We start from the raw sequence: 21,388 nt of genomic DNA, 5'->3' as shown, positions 1-21,388 counted from the left end.
GGCATTGGGCTCGTGATTGTTGGAAGAAGAAGCGTGATGAGGTCGCCAAGGCAGCCCACCTCGTGCAGGAAGATGACGGCGATCACAGCGTCTTCATGGCCACTGTGATCGAGCTCGACTCAGCCGTCACCGAGGTCGTGGCGTCAGGAAAGGAAGTGGTGCCCGCGGCAACAGCCGTGGCCGCCGCGCCCATGGGGGAGCAAGTCTTCCTCAATGAGGAGCGGGCACGAGTCGAACTCCGATGCGATCCGGGCGACCTCGACGCCTCGTGGTACCTCGATACGGGAGCTTCGAACCACATGACAGGCGAAGAAGATGTCTTTGCCGAGCTGGACAAGCGCATCACCGGCAAGGTGCGGTTTGGCGACGGTTCCTTCGTCGACATCCACGGGCGCGGTACGGTGCTCTTCGCCATCGACGACGAGCGACACCGTGTGCTCACCGGGGTCTACTGGATCCCCAAGCTGAAGTCAAATATCGTGAGTATTGGGTAGCTTGACGAGATCGGCTGCCCCACGCACGTCGAGCATGGCTTCATGACCATCCGCGACACGGAACGCAAGCTGATCGCAAAGGTGCAAAGGGCGCGGAACAGGCTGTACATTGTGCAGCTGCAAATCGTGAAGCCGATATGCCTGGCGGCTCACGTCGACGACATGGCCTGGCTCTGGCACGCTCGTTTCGGGCACCAGAGTTTCGAGGCTCTGCAGAAGCTGTCCAAGAGGGACATGGTCCGTGGGATGCCCACGATCGCCCACGTCGAGCAGATGTGCGAGGCATGCCTGGTGGGCAAGCATCGTCGTGCACCATTCCCTTCCGTGGCCAAGTTTCGTGCCACCGAGCCTCTGGAGCTGGTGCACGCTGATCTATGCTGGCCAATATCGCCAACAACGGAGGGAGGCAACCTCTACTTCCTTCTCCTTGTGGATGACTTCAGCAGGCTTATGTGGCTGCACCTGCTGAAGACCAAGGACGAGGCCTCGACGGCGATACGGCGGTTCAAGGCACAAGCGGAGCTGGAGTCACGGCGCCCCCTGCGGGTTCTGCTGACAGACCGCGGAGGGGAGTTCACGGCGACGGAGCTCGCTGAATGGTGCGCTGACCTAGGGATCAAGCGCCACCTCACCACTCCATACTCCTCGCAACAGAATGGAGTGGTCGAGCGTCGCAACCAGACAGTGGTGGGCGCGATAAGGTGCATGCTCAAGGCGATGGGTGTCCCGGCCAAATTCTGGGGGGAAGCAGCACACACGGCCGTGTTCGTGTTGAACAGGTCTGTGACACGCAGTCTCGATGGACGAACGCCTCATGAGGCCTGGTATGGGGTGAAGCCGAGCGTGCATTTTCTGCGTGTGTTTGGCTGCAGGGCATTCGCAAAGGAGGCGAGGCCGGGCCTCAAGAAGTTGGACGATCGGAGCAGACCTATGGTCATGCTTGGTTACGAGCCCGGCGGCAAATCGTATCGGCTCTACGACCCTGCCAAGAAGAGGGTTCATGTGTCTCGGGACGTGGTGTTCGACGAGACCAGAGCCTGGGACTGGGGGGAGCATGACGGCAGCACTCTCGCCATCGACAACTGGGTGCTGCCGCAGCCTCCGTCCCCTGCTGCCGGAGAGGTTGCTGAAACTCCACCGTCCGCGACTCCTTCGCCCTCACCCGCAGCGACTCAGTCAAAAACACCTACAGTGCCCCCTACACCTGCAACACCACCGTCATCGCATGCACCAACCTCCGCTGTCCCGCAGCCACAGCGGACAGTGGAGTTCGTGTCGCCACCACCAGCAAATGAAGATGACCTGGACGCTGAGGACGACGTCGACGTGGTGCACCGCTACCGCCGCGTCCTGGATTTATACGATCCCGACGCGGACAATCCTGGAAGGACAGAGCGGCTATTGCTCACGCCATCAGGTGAGCCTGTCACTCTTGCTGAAGCCGAGGCTGAAGAAGCGTGGAGGCAGGCAATGCGCGACGAGCTCGCGTCCATTGAGGAGAATGAAACATGGACGATGACGGACCTCCCTCCAGGTCAGAAACCCATAGGTCTGAAGTGGGTGTACAAGCTGAAGCGAGACGCCGACGGTCGTGTTCTGAAGCACAAGGCCAGGCTTGTGGCAAAAGGGTACGTGCAGCGCCCGAGAATTGACTTTGATGAGGTGTTTGCCCCAGTTGTGCGCCTAGATTCTGTGCGCCTTCTTCTTGCCATGGCTGCACAATTTCAGTGGGAAGTACATCACATGGATGTAAAGACTGCGTTTCTGAACGGGGAGCTGGGCGAGGAAGTGTATGTGTCCCAGCCGCCGGGTTTCATCGATGGAGCCAACTCTAGCAAGGTGATGCGTCTACACAGAGCTTTGTATGGCCTCCGTCAAGCACCTAGAGCATGGAACAAGAAACTTCACTCTGTTCTGGTGGCTCTTGGTTTCAAGCGAAGTGCTTCAGAGAATGCAGTTTACACCCGAGGTGAGAAGGATGATCGGCTTCTCCTCGGGGTGTACGTGGATGATCTGATCGTGACTGGTGCAAGCAAGGCAGCGATCAGTGAGTTCAAGCAAGAGATGTGCAGCAGATTCAAAATGAGCGACCTTGGGCTGCTTGCGTTGTACCTCGGCATTGAGGTGAGCCAGGCACTAGGACTCATCACTCTGAAGCAAACAGCTTTTGCGAGCAAGCTCCTTGAAAAGGCTGGAATGGGCGATTGCAACAGCGTCCAGTACCCTATGGAGCCTCGGCTAAAGTTGTCCAAGCGCAGCTCAAATCCTCCGGTCGACGTCACCATGTACCGGAGCATAGTGGGCAGTCTCCGCTACCTTGTCCATACGCGACCTGACATCAGTTTCAGCGTCGGCATGGCGAGCAGGTTTATGGAGTCTCCCACGACGGAGCATCTGAGAATGGTGAAGGATATTCTCCGCTATATAGCGGGGACTCTGAACATTGGCTGTCGCTACACCACCTCCGCTGGCGACGCAGAATTGGTGGGATACAGTGACGCAGACCTGGCCGGTGATTTGGACTCTCTTCTTCTTCGGTAACTGTCCAGTATCGTGGCAGAGTCGGAAGCAGCGAGGAGTTTCGCTGTCATCATGTGAGTCAGAATATGTCGCCGCAACCACTGCGGCATGCCAAGGAGTTTGGCTTGGGCGATTGCTGGGCGATCTCCTAGGAGTTGATCCTCTCGTCGCCAACCTGAACGTGGACAACAAAGCCGCGATTCAGCTCTGCAAGAACCCAGTTCATCACGACAGGAGCAAGCACATCGATACAAGGTACCATTACATTTAGGACTGCGTTGAAGATGAAACTGTGACTGTCTCTTACATCAGTACGGTTGATCAGCTCGCCGACATTTTCACCAAGGCACTTGGGCGTGTCAGGTTTCAACTGCTGCGTGAGAAGATCAACATCGTGGAGGTGTAGTAATCGTGCTGCATCTGGCTTAGGGGGAGTTTTGTTGAATAAACCAGACGCAGCTTAGGGCTTACTGCTTTCTGAATTTTCCTGTTTTTCGTCAGTTTAGACAGTAGACGCTCCTCGTTTTGCTTAACAAACTCGGAGCGCTTCTTACGCATGACTTGGTCCGTTCGTGGGATGGCACGGACGTAGTGGATCACAGATCGTGTGCTTTGTAATCAGAATAAGAGAAAGGAAATACAATCAGAAAAGTCGCAAGTTGTTGAGCGCGACGCAAACTCTCTCTCTCTCGTTCGAGCTTTGCCTTCTCGGTTCTTGAGCTTCTCCAGTGAGATCTTGAGGTTAGGGACCACACTGGATTCGTGCGATTTTGGAGTCGGGCCGCACCGCTGTCCTACTGAATGGCGTTCCGGGGAGGTGGTTCGATTGCAAGCGTGGGCTGCGCCAGGGCGACCCTCTGTCGCCGTACATGTTCATCATTGTGGCTGACGTCCTCCAGCAGCTCATCGCGGGGGACACCTCCCCCCGCCAGCTGCTCCACCCGCTTGTGGACGACCTGTCTTGTCTTGTGATCCAATACGCGGACGACACCTTCCTGCTCCTGCGCGCGGACGATGACCAAATTATCCGTGCGAAAGAGCTCCTCGACTCCTTCTCGCATGCTACCGGTTTGCAGATAAACTTTCAGAAGTCTGCCTTTGTGCCTATCCACGTCCCCGATGGCCGCGCTACGATGCTCGCGTCCCTGATTGGATGCTCTACTGCGGCCTTCCCTCAAACCTACCTTGGTTTACCACTCACAGCACGCAAGCTTCGGGTCCAGGATCTACAACATCTGGTTGTTAAGTTTGAGAAACGGGAGCCTGGCTGGAAGAGCTCCCTCCTCAACATTGGCTCGCGCTTGACACTCACCGACGCTGTGCTCTTGGCTCTGCCCACCTTTGCCATGAGCGTTATCCCGATGCCGGTGACGACTATTGACCACATGTACAGGCCGCGACGTGGGATGCTGTGGAAGGGGAAATCTACGTGCTCGGGCGGTGACTGTCAAGTGGCCTGGCACGACGTTTGCCGCTCTCGCGCCGAGGGTGGCTTGGGAGTCCGCGACCTCCACAGTCACAATGTCAGCCTCCTCCTGAAATTCATCCACAAGCTGGTTCGTGGCGACGACACACCTTGGACGCGGTGGGTCCGTCGCTGGTATGGAGTGGGTGGCATCTCTAGCCCTCCCATGCCGACAGACACTCCGGGCTGGCGTGGGTTCAAGCGGCTGTTCGCCACTTACCGCGGGCTCACCAACGTCAGGATGGGCGACGGGGCGGCAACCTCGTTCTGGTTCGACAATTGGCACGCCGCGGGGCCTCTGTTCTCATGCCTTCCTGCTCTGTTGACCCACTGCACGGCCCCCGCGCTCACCGTCGCCGATGCCCTCCGTCACGCTCGCCTTGAACTCCCGCTGCAGGATCGGCTTACGGTCACGGTGCAAGGGCAGCTAGCCGCCCTAGAGGCATCCCTCCGGCATGCTTCCTTGGCTGAGGAGCAAGACTCGTGCTTGCTCCCTGGAGGAGCCAAGTTCACCGCTGCGGGTGCGTACCGCGTCATGCACTCCTCGGGGGTGGCCATGCCCTTGACAGACACGAACTGGGTTAACTTCGCGACGCTAAAAGTCCGAGTGTTCTTCTGGATTGCTCGGCACGGGAACACCAGGACGCGCGCGCTCCTACATCGGCATGGGTGCCTTCCCTCCCCACGCTGCCCCTTCTGCGATGAAGTCGAAGACCAGCTCCACCTCTTCTCCCGATGCGCACGTCTGACGCCGTTGTTCGCCGCCGTAGGAGCCCCTGCCGCAGCCGTGGCGCACGACCTGGAGGGTGTCTGCGCTGCACTTGCCAGCCCGTTCCAAGCTCATGCCCCCCTTGTCCGAAATTCGGTGGTGCTCCTGCTGCTCTGGATCATTTAGAAAAGCAGGAATCGTATGGTCTTTGATGGTGTCCAGATGCGCACTCGGTGCATGGTTGCTATGCTGGTGGATCACTGCGAGCTCTGGCTTCACCGTCTGCCTCGTCGCGCCTCGCGACACTCAATAGATGCGTGGCTGCTACAGCTGCGGGAGAATGCCATGTGTTGAGTGTGTGTTTTGTGTCTCGAGTTGGGCTTCTCTTCTCACCCCTTTGTACTTCCCCCATGTGCCTCCCTGTACCTCCTAGCGGCCTAGCTGCTTTCACGTTGGAATAAAAAGTGAGAAAGGGACTTCAGGTGGGGGCTTTTGCCTCCCACCGTTGAGTTGTCAAAAAAAAAAAACTATGACCAACCACCAAGATCTCCGAGTCAGAATCTACCAGGTAGATGGGATAACGGAGAACTTTGGGTGGACATTTGGCGACTAACCTTGGTGGTGACGGCTGCCGACACCCTATGCCTATCTCATTCTGCAGGGGGTGATCTATCTGGAGAACATGTGATGTAGCATCAACTGTTGGAGTTTGGTTATGCACCACGTATATCTTGCCACGGAATGACAATGGTCGAACACTACGAGGAATCTCCCAGCTTGTCATAGTCCAGTGCCGGCCCTGAGAGGTAGCAAAGGCTACACGAGACAGATGGTGGAATGCAAGCATGACTGTGGTGATTCCGGCATTGCAGGAAACCGAAGCACATAGATTGTTTCTGATGGAGAACCACCTTTCCCATTCAGGTGATCCGTTTAGATAACCGTCCAACTGAGTGAGGAGGGTGGCCAGTGGTGGGAGCTCGGCAATGTCGCCAGTGAAAGGGTGAAGGACACGGATGCAGGTGTCTTCGTCCCTTTGGAGTATGAGCAGGCCGTCGACACTATCAAGCGTGCAGTGGTTCCTTAACAACGGGAGCTTGGCACAGACGAAGGTTCCCGTGTAGAGGTTAAAGAAGCGGACGTACACCCACCCAGCTTGCCATATCCAGGATAGAGGCCATGACCCTCGGTGAGCATCATCCAGCGGCGCGGGTGGAATCGCAGATCGGTGACGCCGCGGCCGCGCGGACAGAGGGTGCCGGACCGCCAACCGGTGCAGACGGCGCGGAAGCGGAAGCGAACGTAATCCAGGAAATCGCCCTCCAAAACAAGCCCCGCTATCAGGTGAAGCAAATCTCCAGGAAGGATCGACGCCCATGGAGAGAGAGAGGAGGGCGCCGCCATGGCAGCATCCAAAGTTGCCACCGCGGAGCGCCGGCGCTTCCTTGTGCACGAAGTCATGGCCAGCGGGCGCGGAACCGCGTGCCAATGTACAGGTCTGATGAGGCAGATACAGGGAGGTAGAAGCTCAACGATCATTTCTGGTAGGAGCAGTAATCAAGGTATCATCAAAAAAGGGAAGGAATATCAATCAGAGATTTTTGTTTGTGATTTGATTTGCACATGTTGCCAGCCGCTGCTTTTCAATGCTTTCCTGATTCGCTTGGCTCGTTGGCGTGCCAACAAAAATATCAGATGCCAGTATACAAACGGATGCAATCCGCTCCAAGACACACTTTGTATTTGGCAAGTTCTTCACCGAAGATTTGCAGCAGTTAGAAGTGGAAGCCTGAAAATCAGTATCGACGGTCGTTAATGATGCTTAATTCAGGTTATGGGGATTGTGGTACTGGGTTCAGGCGTTGGCTTCTGAAACCGGAGTACCGGACAGGCGGACACTACCACTAGTAGAAAACCTCTCATCCATCTAAACCTTTAGTACCGGTTCCCTTACGAACCGGTACTAAAGGGGGCATTAATACCGGTTCCGTGCGTGGGACATCAATACCGGTTCGTTATGGACCTTTAATACCGGTTCGTAACACGAACCGGTATTAAAGGGTTTGGGCCCGATTTCCAGGCGGTGGTGGGGCAGGGTTGCACCTTTAGTACCGGTTCGTGTAAGGAACCGGTACTAAAGGGTCTGTGCCCTATATGAGCGCGCGGCAGCGCCCGAGCTCCCTGCATATCTCATTCTCACTTCTCCTCTCACATTTCCAAATATTTTGCACCTCTCACACTCCAATAATCTTTATTTTTCTCCACCATTTTAACAAGATTAACGGTATACATCTATCCAAGGGTTAGCAATATCATCCTTCCTTCCGGCGTTCCTAATTTAGCTCAGTTCTTTGGTAGTTTTAACTCGTACTATTTTTGTAGTGCAAGCAAGGTGTTCGATGAAATGCCTAAGTTAGTGATTTTATTTTTTTATATGCAATTTGAGCTGAAATTATGGTATGTTTTGTAGGTTTTAATTAGTATCATCCCCGTCCTTACCGCTGTCGATCGCCAGCGTCGTCCCCTAGCCGGCACGGTACCACCTCGGTGAGCCCCTCTTCTTTTTTATAAAAAACAATTAGTTTTATGTGATGAACTTGAATATTAATTAAGTTGGTCACTCATATATCCATGATGTTGTGTATTTAATGATTTTTGATATACATATAAAATGCAGATGAGTCGACAATGGATGTACGGTGACCGGTGCCATCCCGAGTTCATTACTGGCATGCATTATTTTTTCAACGTGGCTGAGGCAAACAGGCGGTCGAATGGTTTCATGTATTGTCCATGTAGTTCCTGTAAGAATATGAAGGATTACTCTACCTCGAAGACCCTTCACGTCCACCTGCTGGAGAACGGTTTCATGCCCAGCTATAATTGTTGGACCAAGCACGGAGAAAGAGGGGTTATATTGGAAGACAACGAAGAAGAAGAGGATAGTGACAACTATCCCTTATTCACTGAAGACGGTGGTAGTAGAATGGGGGAAGACGAAGCTGAAGAAGAGCCCATTTTCGATGAGCCGATTTTTGATGACCCGGATGACGATTTGGGTCGGGCCATTCTTGATGCGAAGATGAACTGCGGAAATGAAAAGGAGAGGTTGAAGTTGGAGAAAATGTTAGAGGATCACAACAAACTGTTGTACCCAAATTGCGAAAATGGTCAGAAAAAGCTGGGTACCACGCTGGAATTGCTGCAGTGGAAGGCAGAGAATGGTACTTCTGACAAGGGATTTGAAAAGTTGCTGAAAATAATAAAGAAGATGCTTCCAGGGGAGAACATGTTGCCCTCTAGCACGTACGAAGCAAAGAAGGTTGTCTGCCCTCTAGGATTAGAGGTGCAGAAGATACATGCATGCATCAATGACTGCATCCTCTACCGCGGGGAGTACGAGAATTTGAATGCATGCCCGGTATGTAGTGCATTGAGGTATAAGATCAGGCGAGATGACCCTGGCGATGTTGAGGGTGATTCCACCCCCAGGAAGAGGGTTCCTGCGAAGGTGATGTGGTATGCTCCTATATTACCACGGTTGAAACGTTTGTTCCAGAACAAAGAGCATGCCAAGTTGTTGCGATGGCACAAAGAGGACCGTAAGAAAGATGTGATGCTGAGACACCCCGCTGACGGGTCGCAGTGGAGAAAAATCGACAGAGAGTTCAAGTCATTTTCAGATGACGCAAGGAACTTAAGATTTGGTCTAAGTACAGATGGCTTTAATCCTTTCGGGGAGCAGAGCTCCAGTCATAGCACCTGGCCAGTGACTCTATGTATCTATAACCTTCCTCCTTGGTTGTGCATGAAGCGGAAGTTCATTATGATGCCAGTGCTCATCCAGGGCCCGAAGCAACCCGGCAACGACATTGATGTGTACCTGAGGCCATTGGTTGAAGAACTTTTAGAGTTGTGGCGTGACGAAGGTGTACCTGTGTGGGATGAGCACGAACAAAAGGAATTTAACCTACGAGCGTTGTTATTTGTAACCATCAATGATTGGCCTGCTCTTGGTAACATTTCAGGGCAGTCAAACAAGGGATACAATGCATGCACACACTGTTTAGGTGAGACTGACAGTAATTATTTGGGAAACAAGAATGTGTACCTGGGGCATCGTCGATTTCTTCCAAAACAACATCACGTAAGAAAGAGAGGAAAGCATTTCGGAGGTGAGGCAGATAACCGAACGAAGCCTACCCGCCCTACTGGGGAAGTTATATATGATATGGTCAAGGATTTAAAAGTGATCTTTGGAAAGGGTCCCGGCGGACAATCTGTTCCGCATGATGTTGACGGACACGTACCCATGTGGAAGAAGAAGTCGATATTTTGGGAGCTACCCTACTGGAAATTCTTAGAGGTTCACTCTGCAATCGACGTGATGCACGTGACGAAAAATCTTTGCGTGAACCTGCTAAACTTCTTGGGCGTGTATGGGAAGACAAAAGATACACCGGATGCACGGCAGGACCAGCAAAGTATCCACGAAGGAAACAACCTGAATCCAGAGAAGTATCAAGGTCCTGCCAGCTACGCTCTTACCAAAGAGGAGAAGGAGATCTTTTTTGAAGTCCTGAGTAGCATCAAGGTCCCGTCTGGCTTCTCGTCGAATATAAAGGGAATAATAAACATGTCGGAGAAAAAGTTTCAAAACCTAAAGTCTCATGACTGCCACGTGATTATGACACAATTACTTCCGGTTGCATTGAGGGGGCTTCTGCCGGAAAATGTTCGAGTACCCATTGTGAAGCTATGTGCGTTCCTCAATGCAATTTCTCAGAAGGTGATCAATCCACTTACTCTACAAAATTTACAGAAGGATGTGGTCCAATGTCTAGTCAGCTTCGAGTTGGTGTTCCCACCATCGTTCTTCAATATTATGACACATCTCCTAGTTCACCTGGTCGAAGAGATTGGCGTTCTCGGTCTTGTATTTCTACACAACATGTTTCCCTTTGAGAGATTCATGGGAGTCTTAAAGAAGTACGTTCATAACCGTGCTAGACCAGAAGGAAGCATCTCCAAGGGCTATGGAACAGAGGAGGTCATTGAGTTTTGTGTTGACTTTATTCCTGACCTTAAGCCGATCGGTGTTCCTGAATCGCGCTATGAGGGGAGACTGCGTGGAAAAGGCACGCTAGGAAAGAAATCAGCAACGTGTATGGACGGACATTCTTTCACTCAAGCACACTACACAGTTCTACATAATTACATCTTGGTGGCTCCGTACAAAGAGGAACACAAGGAGATCTTACGCTCTAAATACCCGGAGCAACGTGAAGATTGGATTGATGGAGAACACATGAAGACTTTCGGCGGTTGGTTGCAAACACGTCTCATGAATGTCACCGATGACGAGCAGCTGTACTTGTTGGCCAAGCAACCATCTTCTACTATATCGACTTTTCAAGGGTACGAGATTAATGGGAACACATTTTACACTTTCGCCCAAGACAAAAAGAGCACCAACCAAAACAGTGGTGTCCGCTTTGATGCAGAAGATGGCAATGGGAACAAGGTCACATATTATGGGTACATAGAGGAGATATGGGAACTTGACTATGGACCTAATTTCAAGGTCCCTTTGTTCCGGTGCAAATGGTTCAACCTGAAAGACGGGGTACAGGTAGACCCGCAGTACGGAATGACTACAGTGGATTTCAAGAATCTAGGGTACGACACCGAACCATTCGTCCTAGCCAGTGAAGTGGCTCAGGTTTTTTATGTGAAGGATATGTCTAGCAAACCGAAAAAAAGAAAAGAAAGGCAAGAGGACACATCATACGATGAGCCAAAGCGGCACATAGTTCTTTCAGGAAAAAGAAACATCGTGGGAGTAGAGGACAAGACAGACATGTCGAAGATTATCATAAGTTTGACTATATTCCACCCTTCAAGGTAAAAATTGACCCAAGCATCATCTTAAACAATGAAGATTGTCCATGGTTGCGTCGCAAGAAGAAGAAAGGGAAACGGGCGAAGAAAACTCAGAAGACTAGCTAGCTACATATAGGGATCATAACTTGTGTATCTCAATATGGAAATCACTTTTGTGTAATGATGTTACTGTATGTAAGATATTAACAATGGAGATGGTTGGCTTGTTTTACTAGTTAATTAGCTTTCACGGGCTTGCTGGTAATTTTTGCCGTGGCGTAACTTCCGAATATGCCATATATAGGGCATGTGCACCAAGGGCATATTCGAGAAGTTCCGCCACGGGAGATTTCCCAACCCTTTCCTCCATCCATGGTGATGAAACTCTCCATCCATGTTGGCTTGTTGAGTTGCTTCCCATGGTGTATCGATGCTCCTTTTATAGGCAGAGCGTCCTTATCCCGCCGACAGCTTTAGTACCGGTTGCACCCACCAACCGGTACTAAAGGTTACCCACGCGTCCTTATCCCACCGACAGGGTGTCGTGCGCTACATACTTTATCTCATCGAGCAGGGCGTCCTTATCCTGCCGACAGCTTTAGTACCGGTTGCACCCACCAACCGGTACTAAAGGTTACCCACGCGTCCTTATCCCACCGACAGGGCGTCGTGCGCTACATACTTTATCTCATCGAGCAGGGCGTCCTTATCCTGCCGACAGCTTTAGTACCGGTTGCAGACACCAACCGGTACTAAAGGTTTGCCTCTGTCTTCCCGCCTATTTTCTTCCCGCGCTTTCCACCGGTTCCCGCCTCTGCCTTCCCGCCTATTTTCTTCCCGCGCTTTCCACCGGTTCCCGCCTCCGTCCTCCCGCCATTTTTTCACTATATATATGTTGGCTTGGCCACCATTTACATATCACATCTAGACTCATATCTGCAAACCTCATCACCAGGTCACATGGCTTCCATCGTATCTCTAACCCTCCGGGAGGCGGAGGCGCTTTGCGCGTCGAACTACCCCTGCCCGCCGGGCTACCGCGTCCCTACCGGCTGGTTGCTGAGCGTCGAAGGCGTACCGGTCCCTCCTGTCCCTCTAGGTGTGGCGCGCGAGATGGCCATCACGAACCACTACTACTTCGAGCTCACGCCAGAGCAGCGGAGGAATCCCCAGTGGCATCCCGACTACAGCCCGACTTGGGAAAGCTTCTTCATCAATCGGCGTGAGAGGGCGCTTGCCAGGCACGAGGAGGGTGGCCCGCCTCCTCCGAACTTCAACGAGGCCGGCCGTCGGCTGTGGTGGCGCGGCAGGACTCTCCAGGGCGTCATGGCCTACCGTGGCCCCCGCCTGCGCTACCCTCAGTTCCAGCCCACGCGTGCTCACCCGCCGACGTTTGAGTACCGCGACCCCGATGCCAGCGACGATGATGACGGCGACTACGACGACTACAGTGGCGACTACTACAGGGCTAGGCACGAGTATGACTGAATGACTCCAACAGTAGAATTTGGCCATGTATCTTTAATTTTCAGTTAAGCTATGTACTTTTAATTCGAGTTCACTCGTAATAAAATTTTATTCCCGCCCTTTCTTTCCCGCCTTTTTTCTCCCACGCGCGGCGTCGTGGCGGGAAAGTTTCCCGCGCGACGTCGTACGTGGCGGGAAACTTTCCCGCGCGGACGGCGTCGTGGCGGGAGTAAAGAAAACAAATAGAAAAGAAATATAAAAGAAAAGGAAAGAAAAGAAAAGAAATAGAAAATAAAAAGAAAAGCAATAGAAAATAATAAAAAGAAAAGAAATAGAAAATAAAAGAAAAAGAAACAGAAAAGTAAAAAAGAAACAGAAAAGTAAAAAAGAAACAGAAAAGAAAAAAGAAATAGAAAAAAAAAGGAAAGAAATGAAATGAAATAGAAAAGAAAAAGAAAAAGAAACAGAAAAGTAAAAAGAAACAGAAAAGAAAAAAAATAGAAAAGAAAAGGAAAGAAAAGAAATAGAAAAGAAATAGAAAAGCAATAGAAAATAATAAAAAGAAAAGAAATAGAAAATAAAAGAAAAAGAAACAGAAAAGTAAAAAGAAACAGAAAAGTAAAAAAGAAACAGAAAAGTAAAAAAGAAACAAAAAAGATAAAAAGAAAAAGAAAAACTAAAAAAAAGATTTGGTACCGGTTGGTGCCACCAACCGGTACGAAAGGTCTTTCGTACCGGTTGGTGGCACCAACCGTACCAAAGGCCCTCTCCCCTGCGTTATCACTTAGGCTCGTGGCAAAACTTTGCCAAATTCAACAGCTCCTCCGCGCGCGGACAGGCCTGAGCTCGCCGTCGCCCGCGTCGTCGCCCGCAGCTACTGCTGTAGCCGCCGCCGTCGCCATCGCCGAAGCTCCACGCGCCTCCGCCGTCGTCGTTGCCCGCAGCAGCAGGCCACCGTCGCGCGCAGCAACAGGCCGGGTCGCCGTCGTCGCCGCGTCGCCCGCCGCTCTCCACCTCTCCCCGCGCCGGCAACCGAGGTGAGCACCCCCTCCTCTCCCTCCTCGCCTCGCCTCCCTCGCGTCGCCTCCCTGGCCGCCGCGCGCTCGCCGGGAAGAGCCCGCGCGCGCGTTGACTGCCGCGCCGCGGTCACCGCCGGCCTCCCCTCACGCACGCCCGCAGCGTGCTCGACGAAATGCCGCGCCGCCGCCTCTCTTACAGGTCGGTGCGGCCCGGCGCGGCGTTCGCCGTGGTCGACCTCGCCCGCCTTCGCTCCGTGCGGGTCACCCGGGGACCGCCCGCCACCGCGTGGGGGGACTCCGGCGCGACGCTCGGGGAGCTCTCTACCACGCCGCCGGGAGGGCCAGCGGCCGTCTCGCGTTCCCGGCGGGCCTGTGCCCGACGGTGGGCGTTGGCGGGCACCTCAGCGGAGGCGGCTTCGGCATGCTCCTTCGCAAGCACGGCCTCGCCGCCGACCACGTCGTGGATGCCGTGCTGGTAGATGCCAAGGGGCGGCTCCTGGACAGGACCTCCATGGGGCGCGACGTCTTCTGGGCCATCCGTGGCGGCGGCGGTGGAGGGAGCTTCGGCATCGTGCTGTCGTGGAAGGTGAAGCTCGTGCCCGTGCCGCCGACGGTTACGGTGTTCACCGTTGCCAAGTCCGTCGAGGAGGGCGCCGTAGACATCCTTGCCAAGTGGACAGGTGGCCAGCTTCCAGTCCCTGTACCTGGGCACCTGCGACGTGGGCTGGCTGGGACGATGACGACGGTGTTGGCGGGGCGGCAGAGTTGGTTGCGGAGGCGCTGCATGACTGACGAGAACGAAGCGCACATGCGCGCGCTCGCGTGTTTGTTGCCGGCGTGTTCATTATGATGCAGGCGCTACGAGTGTACGAGTGTCGCGGTAGGCGGTGATGATGGCGTCGTGGCGCGTGATGGCGTCGCGGTAGGCGGGCTCGTTCTTAGTTTGCTACATTTTTAGCAGGAATCTGACGTTATCTTAAGCCCCTTAATTAATTTCAAGTCATTGTTCAAGATTTCTATGGTTTCGGCACTCTATGTTCAAGATTTGCTACATTAATTAGGCGGTGTTCCGGCACTCTATGGTTTCGCTATTAATCCGTATACATAGAGAGAAGAGCGAGAGGAGGAGCGCCGAGTGTTAGGGTTAGGGTCCGTAGCGGTGCCGAGTCCGTGGCGGTGCCGCCGCGACATAGAGAGAAGAGCGAGAGGAGGAGCGCCGAGTGTTAGGGTTAGGGTCTGTAGCGGTGCCGAGTCCGTGGCGGTGCCGCCGCGACATAGAGAGAAGAGCGAGAGGAGGAGCGCCGAGTGTTAGGGTTAGGGTCTGTAGCGGTGCCGAGTCCGTGGCGGTGCCGCCGCGACATAGAGAGAAGAGCGAGAGGAGGAGGGGGAACACCGTGTCCGTGGCCGTTTCGGTCCGTTAGGGTTTTTTTGCTTTCTTCATTTCAATTGTTATCCATCTAGCAATCTGTTATATGATCATGACATGATGAATGAAATACAATTGCTTTCTTCATTTTGCAGTGACATTGAGGTATGGAGGATGGCACCTTCGTCCGAGATGAGGAGGGGGAAGAAGCGGTGCAGAAATTGATCTATGAGAGTGCCCGTGGTCCGGAACCCGACGATGGAGATGACAACGAGTACCAAGACATTCTGAATGATTTTGGCGAGGGACTTGAGTCTGAACAAGTTAGAAAAGACAATGAAGTGTCCATCACAAACTCCGGCGAGGTGTATATCTATGTATCAATTAGTCTGTGTTCATCCCTAGATGCATTCATTTATTTGTATTGCACTTATTAACGAATATTTTTTTCTTTTAGCCTTCTGGATCATCGAGCAAGTCTGTTAGAACAAAACGAGGCCCGACGCGGGTGCTAAAGGGCGAGGGCAGGTTAGCCCTCACGGCATTCAAGGATAATGGTGAACCAGTGCATCCCAAGGAGTTTTGCCGCAAATTTACAAGTCAATCCGGAGTTATTGTTAGGGACCATGTACCGATCAGCATTCAAGAGTGGCATAAGCCGAAGAACCCGGAGAGTGGTGCTAGTTATGTCAACGACACGATGAAAAAATTTCTTTGGGACACGCTACTGACAAAGTTCAGCCTACCGGAAGACATGACGGAAGGCCAGAAGAATAAAGTCAAGGAATGGACATTGAAGAAGATGGCCATACAATTCCGTAGCTTCAAGAAAAATTTATGGGACAAATATAAGAATGAAGATCCAAAGATTCGATGATAATCTAGTGAAGATAAAAGATCACTGGGCCGCATTTAAGGACTATAAGAAATCGTCTACTTTTGTGTCCCGATTGAAGAAAAATACCGAAAATGCTGCAAAGAAGAAACTTCCGCATCATTTGGGGTCAGGTGGCTACAAGAGTGCCATTCCGAAGTGGACAGCGTTTGAGAATAAACTGATGGATCATGGAATCACTCCACAGACATGGGACTGGCCCGAACGGTCCAAGTTATGGTTGTTCGCTCATGGGGCAGGGTTGGACCCAAAGACAGGGCTGATCGTTGCGAAGGGAAAATGGAAGGAAAAAATTGAGGCAATTGTACCGAAGCTTGTAGATGCAATTGAAAAGGTCAGAAAGGGAGAGTACATTCCCGATCGAGAGAATGACGAGCTGACACTCGCTCTGGGGAACCCTGAACATGTTGGACGGGTACGAGCTCGCCCAGGTCTCACCATGAAGGAAGCGTGGCCGGACAACGCTGACACTTATAGAAGCCGTTCGCGAAAGAAGAAGAAGGACGCCGACATTGTAACGGAATTGTTAACTAGGGTGGAGGCTCTTGAGAGAAATCAGAGGGCACCTGATCAACCGCTGTTTCTACAGGATCCACAAGCCGATGCTGCCCCATCTTAGCGAAGAAGCAGTGTCGGTTCCTCGCATCTTGACAGATGTGGAGGAAGCTACCCCGTGGATTATGTCACGGAGAAGACAGATTGCGAGCTACATATGTTATTTAGGACCGCGTCCGTTAAGGTGGCGGTCGGCTATGTGTACCCAAGTGAAGATGGAGCAATGCACCATCATATGCCCATTCCACCTGGCTGTGTTCGTGTCGGGGTGGATGAAGTTGTTCCGGGTTTTGAAACAGTGGAGCTTGATATTCCTAGAGGTGAAGATGAGAGGACACTGGCCGATGTCAAGCACGGTTTCGCCCTGTGGCCGAAGAAGTACGTCGTCCTTTTGCAAAGGCCACCGACTCCTACACATGAGCAGCAAATGCCATCGACTCCTCCTGGTGGCAGTCCTGGTGAGCAGCCAAGTCCACACCTACCTGAGAGGGACCCCAGCGTGAGTCCACCATCTCGAGATCCTCCGCGACGTAAGACAGCATCCGTTAAGCGGAACGGTACGCCGCCTAGGAAGAAAGCTAGAAAGGAGAAACAACTGCCGCCATCGAGAAGTTACCTTGGGAAAAAACTCCAGAGGAAAACGCGGAGGCCGTTCAGGCCGAGTTGAAGAAATGGTTTGCACCGAAAGTGCCAGAGATACCTTTCGAGAAGACACTAGATCCGGTGAAAGTTGTGCGTACCGTTGACAATCTATATGACCCTGTACCATCGCCGCCATCTGACTATGCGCGTTCTATTGAAAGGTCGTATGACAAGATGATCGAGGCGACAAAACCCGTTCAATCGGGTATCAGGGAGATAAAAGGGATACACAGTGTCTACCAGCTCGGACAACAACCCGTTCAATCGGTCGCCCCTCTCAAGGTGTTTGACGGGAAGACCGTTCAAAGTTCTCGACAAGACGCAACTGATTACGCCTTCGCTGAACGAGCATATCAGTTTGTTCAAGGGAAAGATTTGGTCGAGAATCTCGGAAGGTACCAACATGTATGCGTAACTTGCATTCGTGGTACCTTAAGGCCTCAAAGGAAGGGATCGAGACTATCATGGTGCGAGTTAGGGAAGAGCACTACTTCCAGGAGTACTGTGTGAACGTTGACTTCGCCGAACTCTTTCAGTTATACAATCTCCGGGCCCTCGACAAATCAATCATCAGTTGCTATTGTCTGTAAGTGATTTATTTATTTAATTTGAGAAGTCTTTAGCTCAGCTCGTTCATTGTCTGCAGATTATAATCTTTTGTGCGCTATATTATGCAGATCGAAGATGCTCGAATGCAAAAGGGACGATATCACAGACATTGGATTCATTGACCCGCACACAATGCATGTTAAAACCATAGAGAATCCCCTCTATAACAAGGATACACCGCAGACTTTGCTAAGGTTTTTGAAGCGACAACGTGACAAAAAGCTAATAATTTGGCCTTACAACTTCGGGTGAGTCTTACTGTCTTATAACACATTATATTTTGCTCACCGTATGTCAAAATTTTAACTAATGACTTATATATATGACACTACATATTGAAACGTGCGTAGGTTTCACTTTATTCTTCTCGTCATCAATTTGGAAATTGGAGAAGTTGAAGTCTTTGACTCACTAAGCAAAAAATCGGAACTATAAGTGTCTTGTTTTTTAATGCTCAGAAGGTAATTTTAATTCTTATCGGTTTGTTTCGTTAATTTCCTGCTTTGAACTAATTGATGACTCTTTTATGCATTTTCTTTTGTCGAGCAGCGTATGGCAAACTTTCATCAAGGAAGATACGTCCCGTGAATGGACACCGAAGCTGCGATGGCGTGCGAAAGTAAGTAGTACTACCTAGGTCCACACACCTTTTAATTATCATACTTGACTATTGTTTGATTGAATTATATTCTTGTAAAGAAATGCCCGCAACAACCTCCGGGGACCGATCTCTGTGGATTCTTCGTTTGCGAGTACATCCGCAGAATTGTCAGCGAGAGAACGAATAATGAAAGAAATAAAGAGGTACAAAAACAATCTTCACAAATTTGTTTTGTTATCATAAGTTGTGCTGAGTTTCAGTAATAGTTGTTTCATGTATTCATTTGTATCTTATTCTTTTATAGTTGGCAAGAAAGCGGAACAAGCTCTCAATCGATGACCGCTTCATAGCAATAGGCGAGGAATTGGCGGGATTTTTCCTTCGGGACGTCATACCACCACTCGCAGAGTACCACTATGAATGAAGATGTACATGTTACATATATAGTTGACTCGAAGAGTACCACTATGCTACATGTAATAGACATATATAGAGTACGCCTCGGAGAGTACCACTATGCATGAAGATCGATCTTCATGCATAGTGCTACTTAATTTGCGATCTTATGCAATAACATGTGTGTTATATTATATGCACCAACTTGCTATGCATCATCTTGATCTTCATGTACTACCTAAACCCAAACGCGTTTCTGGTGCATCGACGCGATATGAAACAAACCGATATCCCTAAACCCCTCCAAAAACCCTAAAAAACCAATTCTCTGTCGCGGCAGAGATTTGGGCAAATTCCCTGCCGCGGGTGGGAACCTTTGGTACCGGTTCGTATTACCAACCGGTACCAAAGCTCCTTGGCCCTGAGCTCTCCTAGTGGCCCATGTGGAGGGCCATTTATACCGGTTCGTAAGCAACCGGTACGAAAGGGGGGGGCCTTTAGTGCCGGATAATTAATACCGGTTGCTCAACCGGTACTAATGCCCCTCTGGAACCGGTACTGATGAGAGATTTTCTACTAGTGTACGAGTTTCTTCAGGATCCCCTTCAGCCTGATCGTAAACCACAACGTAAGCTTTATTTATCTGTAATCAAGCCTCAACTACGTAGCAATAGATACGGCGGGTATAATCTGTGCGCGTCGATTGCATGGCCAACCAGTGTCAGTTGGTCGGATGAAACCAAGCTTCTTATCAATATCAGATCACGACAATAACCATACAACGCGCGTGTATACATGAAAGTGTTTGAAGAATTAGCTAGTGACATGTGTATCATCAGTCAATCGCCATCACGATTCAGTACTAGTATCATGCAGTTCCTTGAAAATGAAATGAATTCACATCTAGAATCGCGATCCTTTTACAAAGGAGTTTGCACGGTTGAAGGATACAACGTGAGATATTTTTTCTCAACATGGGTAGCAGTGTGATCTACGGATTAGTACTCCTTCATCGAGGTGTTTCACTTTTCTTTTGTTTTAGTATTTAAGTCAAGTAGTATATAGTGCAGGGGGAAACTTTAATACTACTACCTCCGTTTCGGTTTAATAGCACGCAACCCAAAAATTACTTTGACCATTATTTTGGTCAATACAATATGAAATATATGTTGAAAAAATTATATCATTATAAACCTTTTTTCAATGCGAATCGAATGATATAAATTTTCTAGACATATAACTTATATTTTGTTGAGCAAATTAATGGTTAAATTTTATCTTAAACTATGTGCGTGATTGTTAAACTGAGACGGAGGAAGTACTACAGATGTGGGAAAAAGTTCACATTACAATGAACTTTCGGTTTAACCCAACACCATGGATTTAAATGATAGTAAATGAATTCACCCAACAATGATTGGTTCACCTATTAAAAGTTCAGAAAACCAAGAATTTGTAGTACTCCGGTTCACTTTCAAATGCAGTTAGCGGTTTTAAAAGTGTGTTTGACCAATTGGGATCTGGCCGAGGGAGGATGGATAGTATTGTGAGGAATAAGTATTTGAGAATTTAAACACATACACTTTGATCGTTCTCAGTCAGTGTAACTGCTATCTGCAATAGTTTTTGTCCATACATAGTGAGGGAAAAAACATTATCAATAGTTTTTGTGCAACTAATATATTGTGTGAAAATGTGTAGATTGTTCACATAACTTTCAGGACTGGATGATTTAACCCTATACTGGTGCTGCCAATAACATGGATTCAATATTTAATTTTAATTCATCAAATATTTACTGAAATCCACCTGAACACAATTCAGAAAACCACGAATTTCAACTCCATTTCTTTTTCAAAGTACAAGATATGGACCTCACTAGTATCAGCCGTCACTTATTTAATTTGGGCGTTTGACATCACCACTGCTAGAGCCGAATTTCGTTCAACTGGGACTGAACCAAGGGCAGACCCATACTATTGTGAGGTTTTTAAGTATTTGAAATATAAATCCTAACCTAGAACCTGCTCATTAGAAATTAGTTAACAGTATAACTCACCCACCTAAGAGCCACCACATCGATTTAAGATTCTCAGCCGTTGGATACCACAAATAAACGTATCAGATTGTTCGGTCGTCCACCATCGTCACGGAACAATTTTTTTACTCCCAGATCCGTGCTTCACCGGCAGCCCAACGTTTCTGGGCCGCTACTCCGAAAATAGACTTGGGCGTCTTGTCATTAATCGGGCTGGTATTGGGCCGAATGATGGGAGGGTCTGCTCGTGCGAGAAACTGCTTCACCTCCCTGCGGCAGCGGCGGCGGCAGCGGCAGCGTGCTGCTCAACTGCTCGATTCCATGGAGACATGGGGACGGACCGCTACTCCACATCCTCTCCTGACGTTGTCGACTACAACCTGCATCTCCAGTTCCCCACCGTGAACCTTGTGACGAGGCAAGGCGACGCCTCCGCGTGGATACCTCCGGCTTCATGGCACTACATCGAATCTGACGATTAATGAAGACATCGACTGATATCTGACAGTTGATAAAGGTGAAAGCTGAATCCAATCCAGCCGCCTAGCCTCTATCTTTGGTCATTCGACACTTGTTTGGTTTTGTTATCTAATTTTTTCGCTTAAAGTTAGGATTAATGGTGATGCGCTTTCTGAAGCTTGGTATTTGGTGTAAGTGCGAGTGCGCACTGGCGGCGCGGACTCGTATATGGCATGACCAGCTAGAGGAGAAACCAGGTTCTGCTGCCTT

The 21,388-nt window shown here is 50.4% G+C and overlaps 1 long non-coding RNA gene across 1 annotated transcript; it reads left to right on the top strand.

Moving 5' to 3' along the window:
* Nucleotides 1-18,136: 18,136 nt before the first annotated feature.
* Nucleotides 18,137-18,805, top strand: LOC139830888 (uncharacterized). The gene is made up of 3 exons (XR_011744403.1): nt 18,137-18,243; nt 18,324-18,428; nt 18,530-18,805. It is a non-coding gene; the product is annotated as an uncharacterized lncRNA (long non-coding RNA).
* Nucleotides 18,806-21,388: the final 2,583 nt, after the last annotated feature.

The sequence above is a fragment of the Lolium perenne genome, chromosome 4 (assembly GCF_019359855.2).
Source record: "Lolium perenne isolate Kyuss_39 chromosome 4, Kyuss_2.0, whole genome shotgun sequence".
NCBI classification, from domain to species: domain Eukaryota; kingdom Viridiplantae; phylum Streptophyta; class Magnoliopsida; order Poales; family Poaceae; genus Lolium; species Lolium perenne.
Note: the sequence above shows the minus strand (reverse complement) of the source record. Positions and strands in the feature narration are given on the sequence as shown.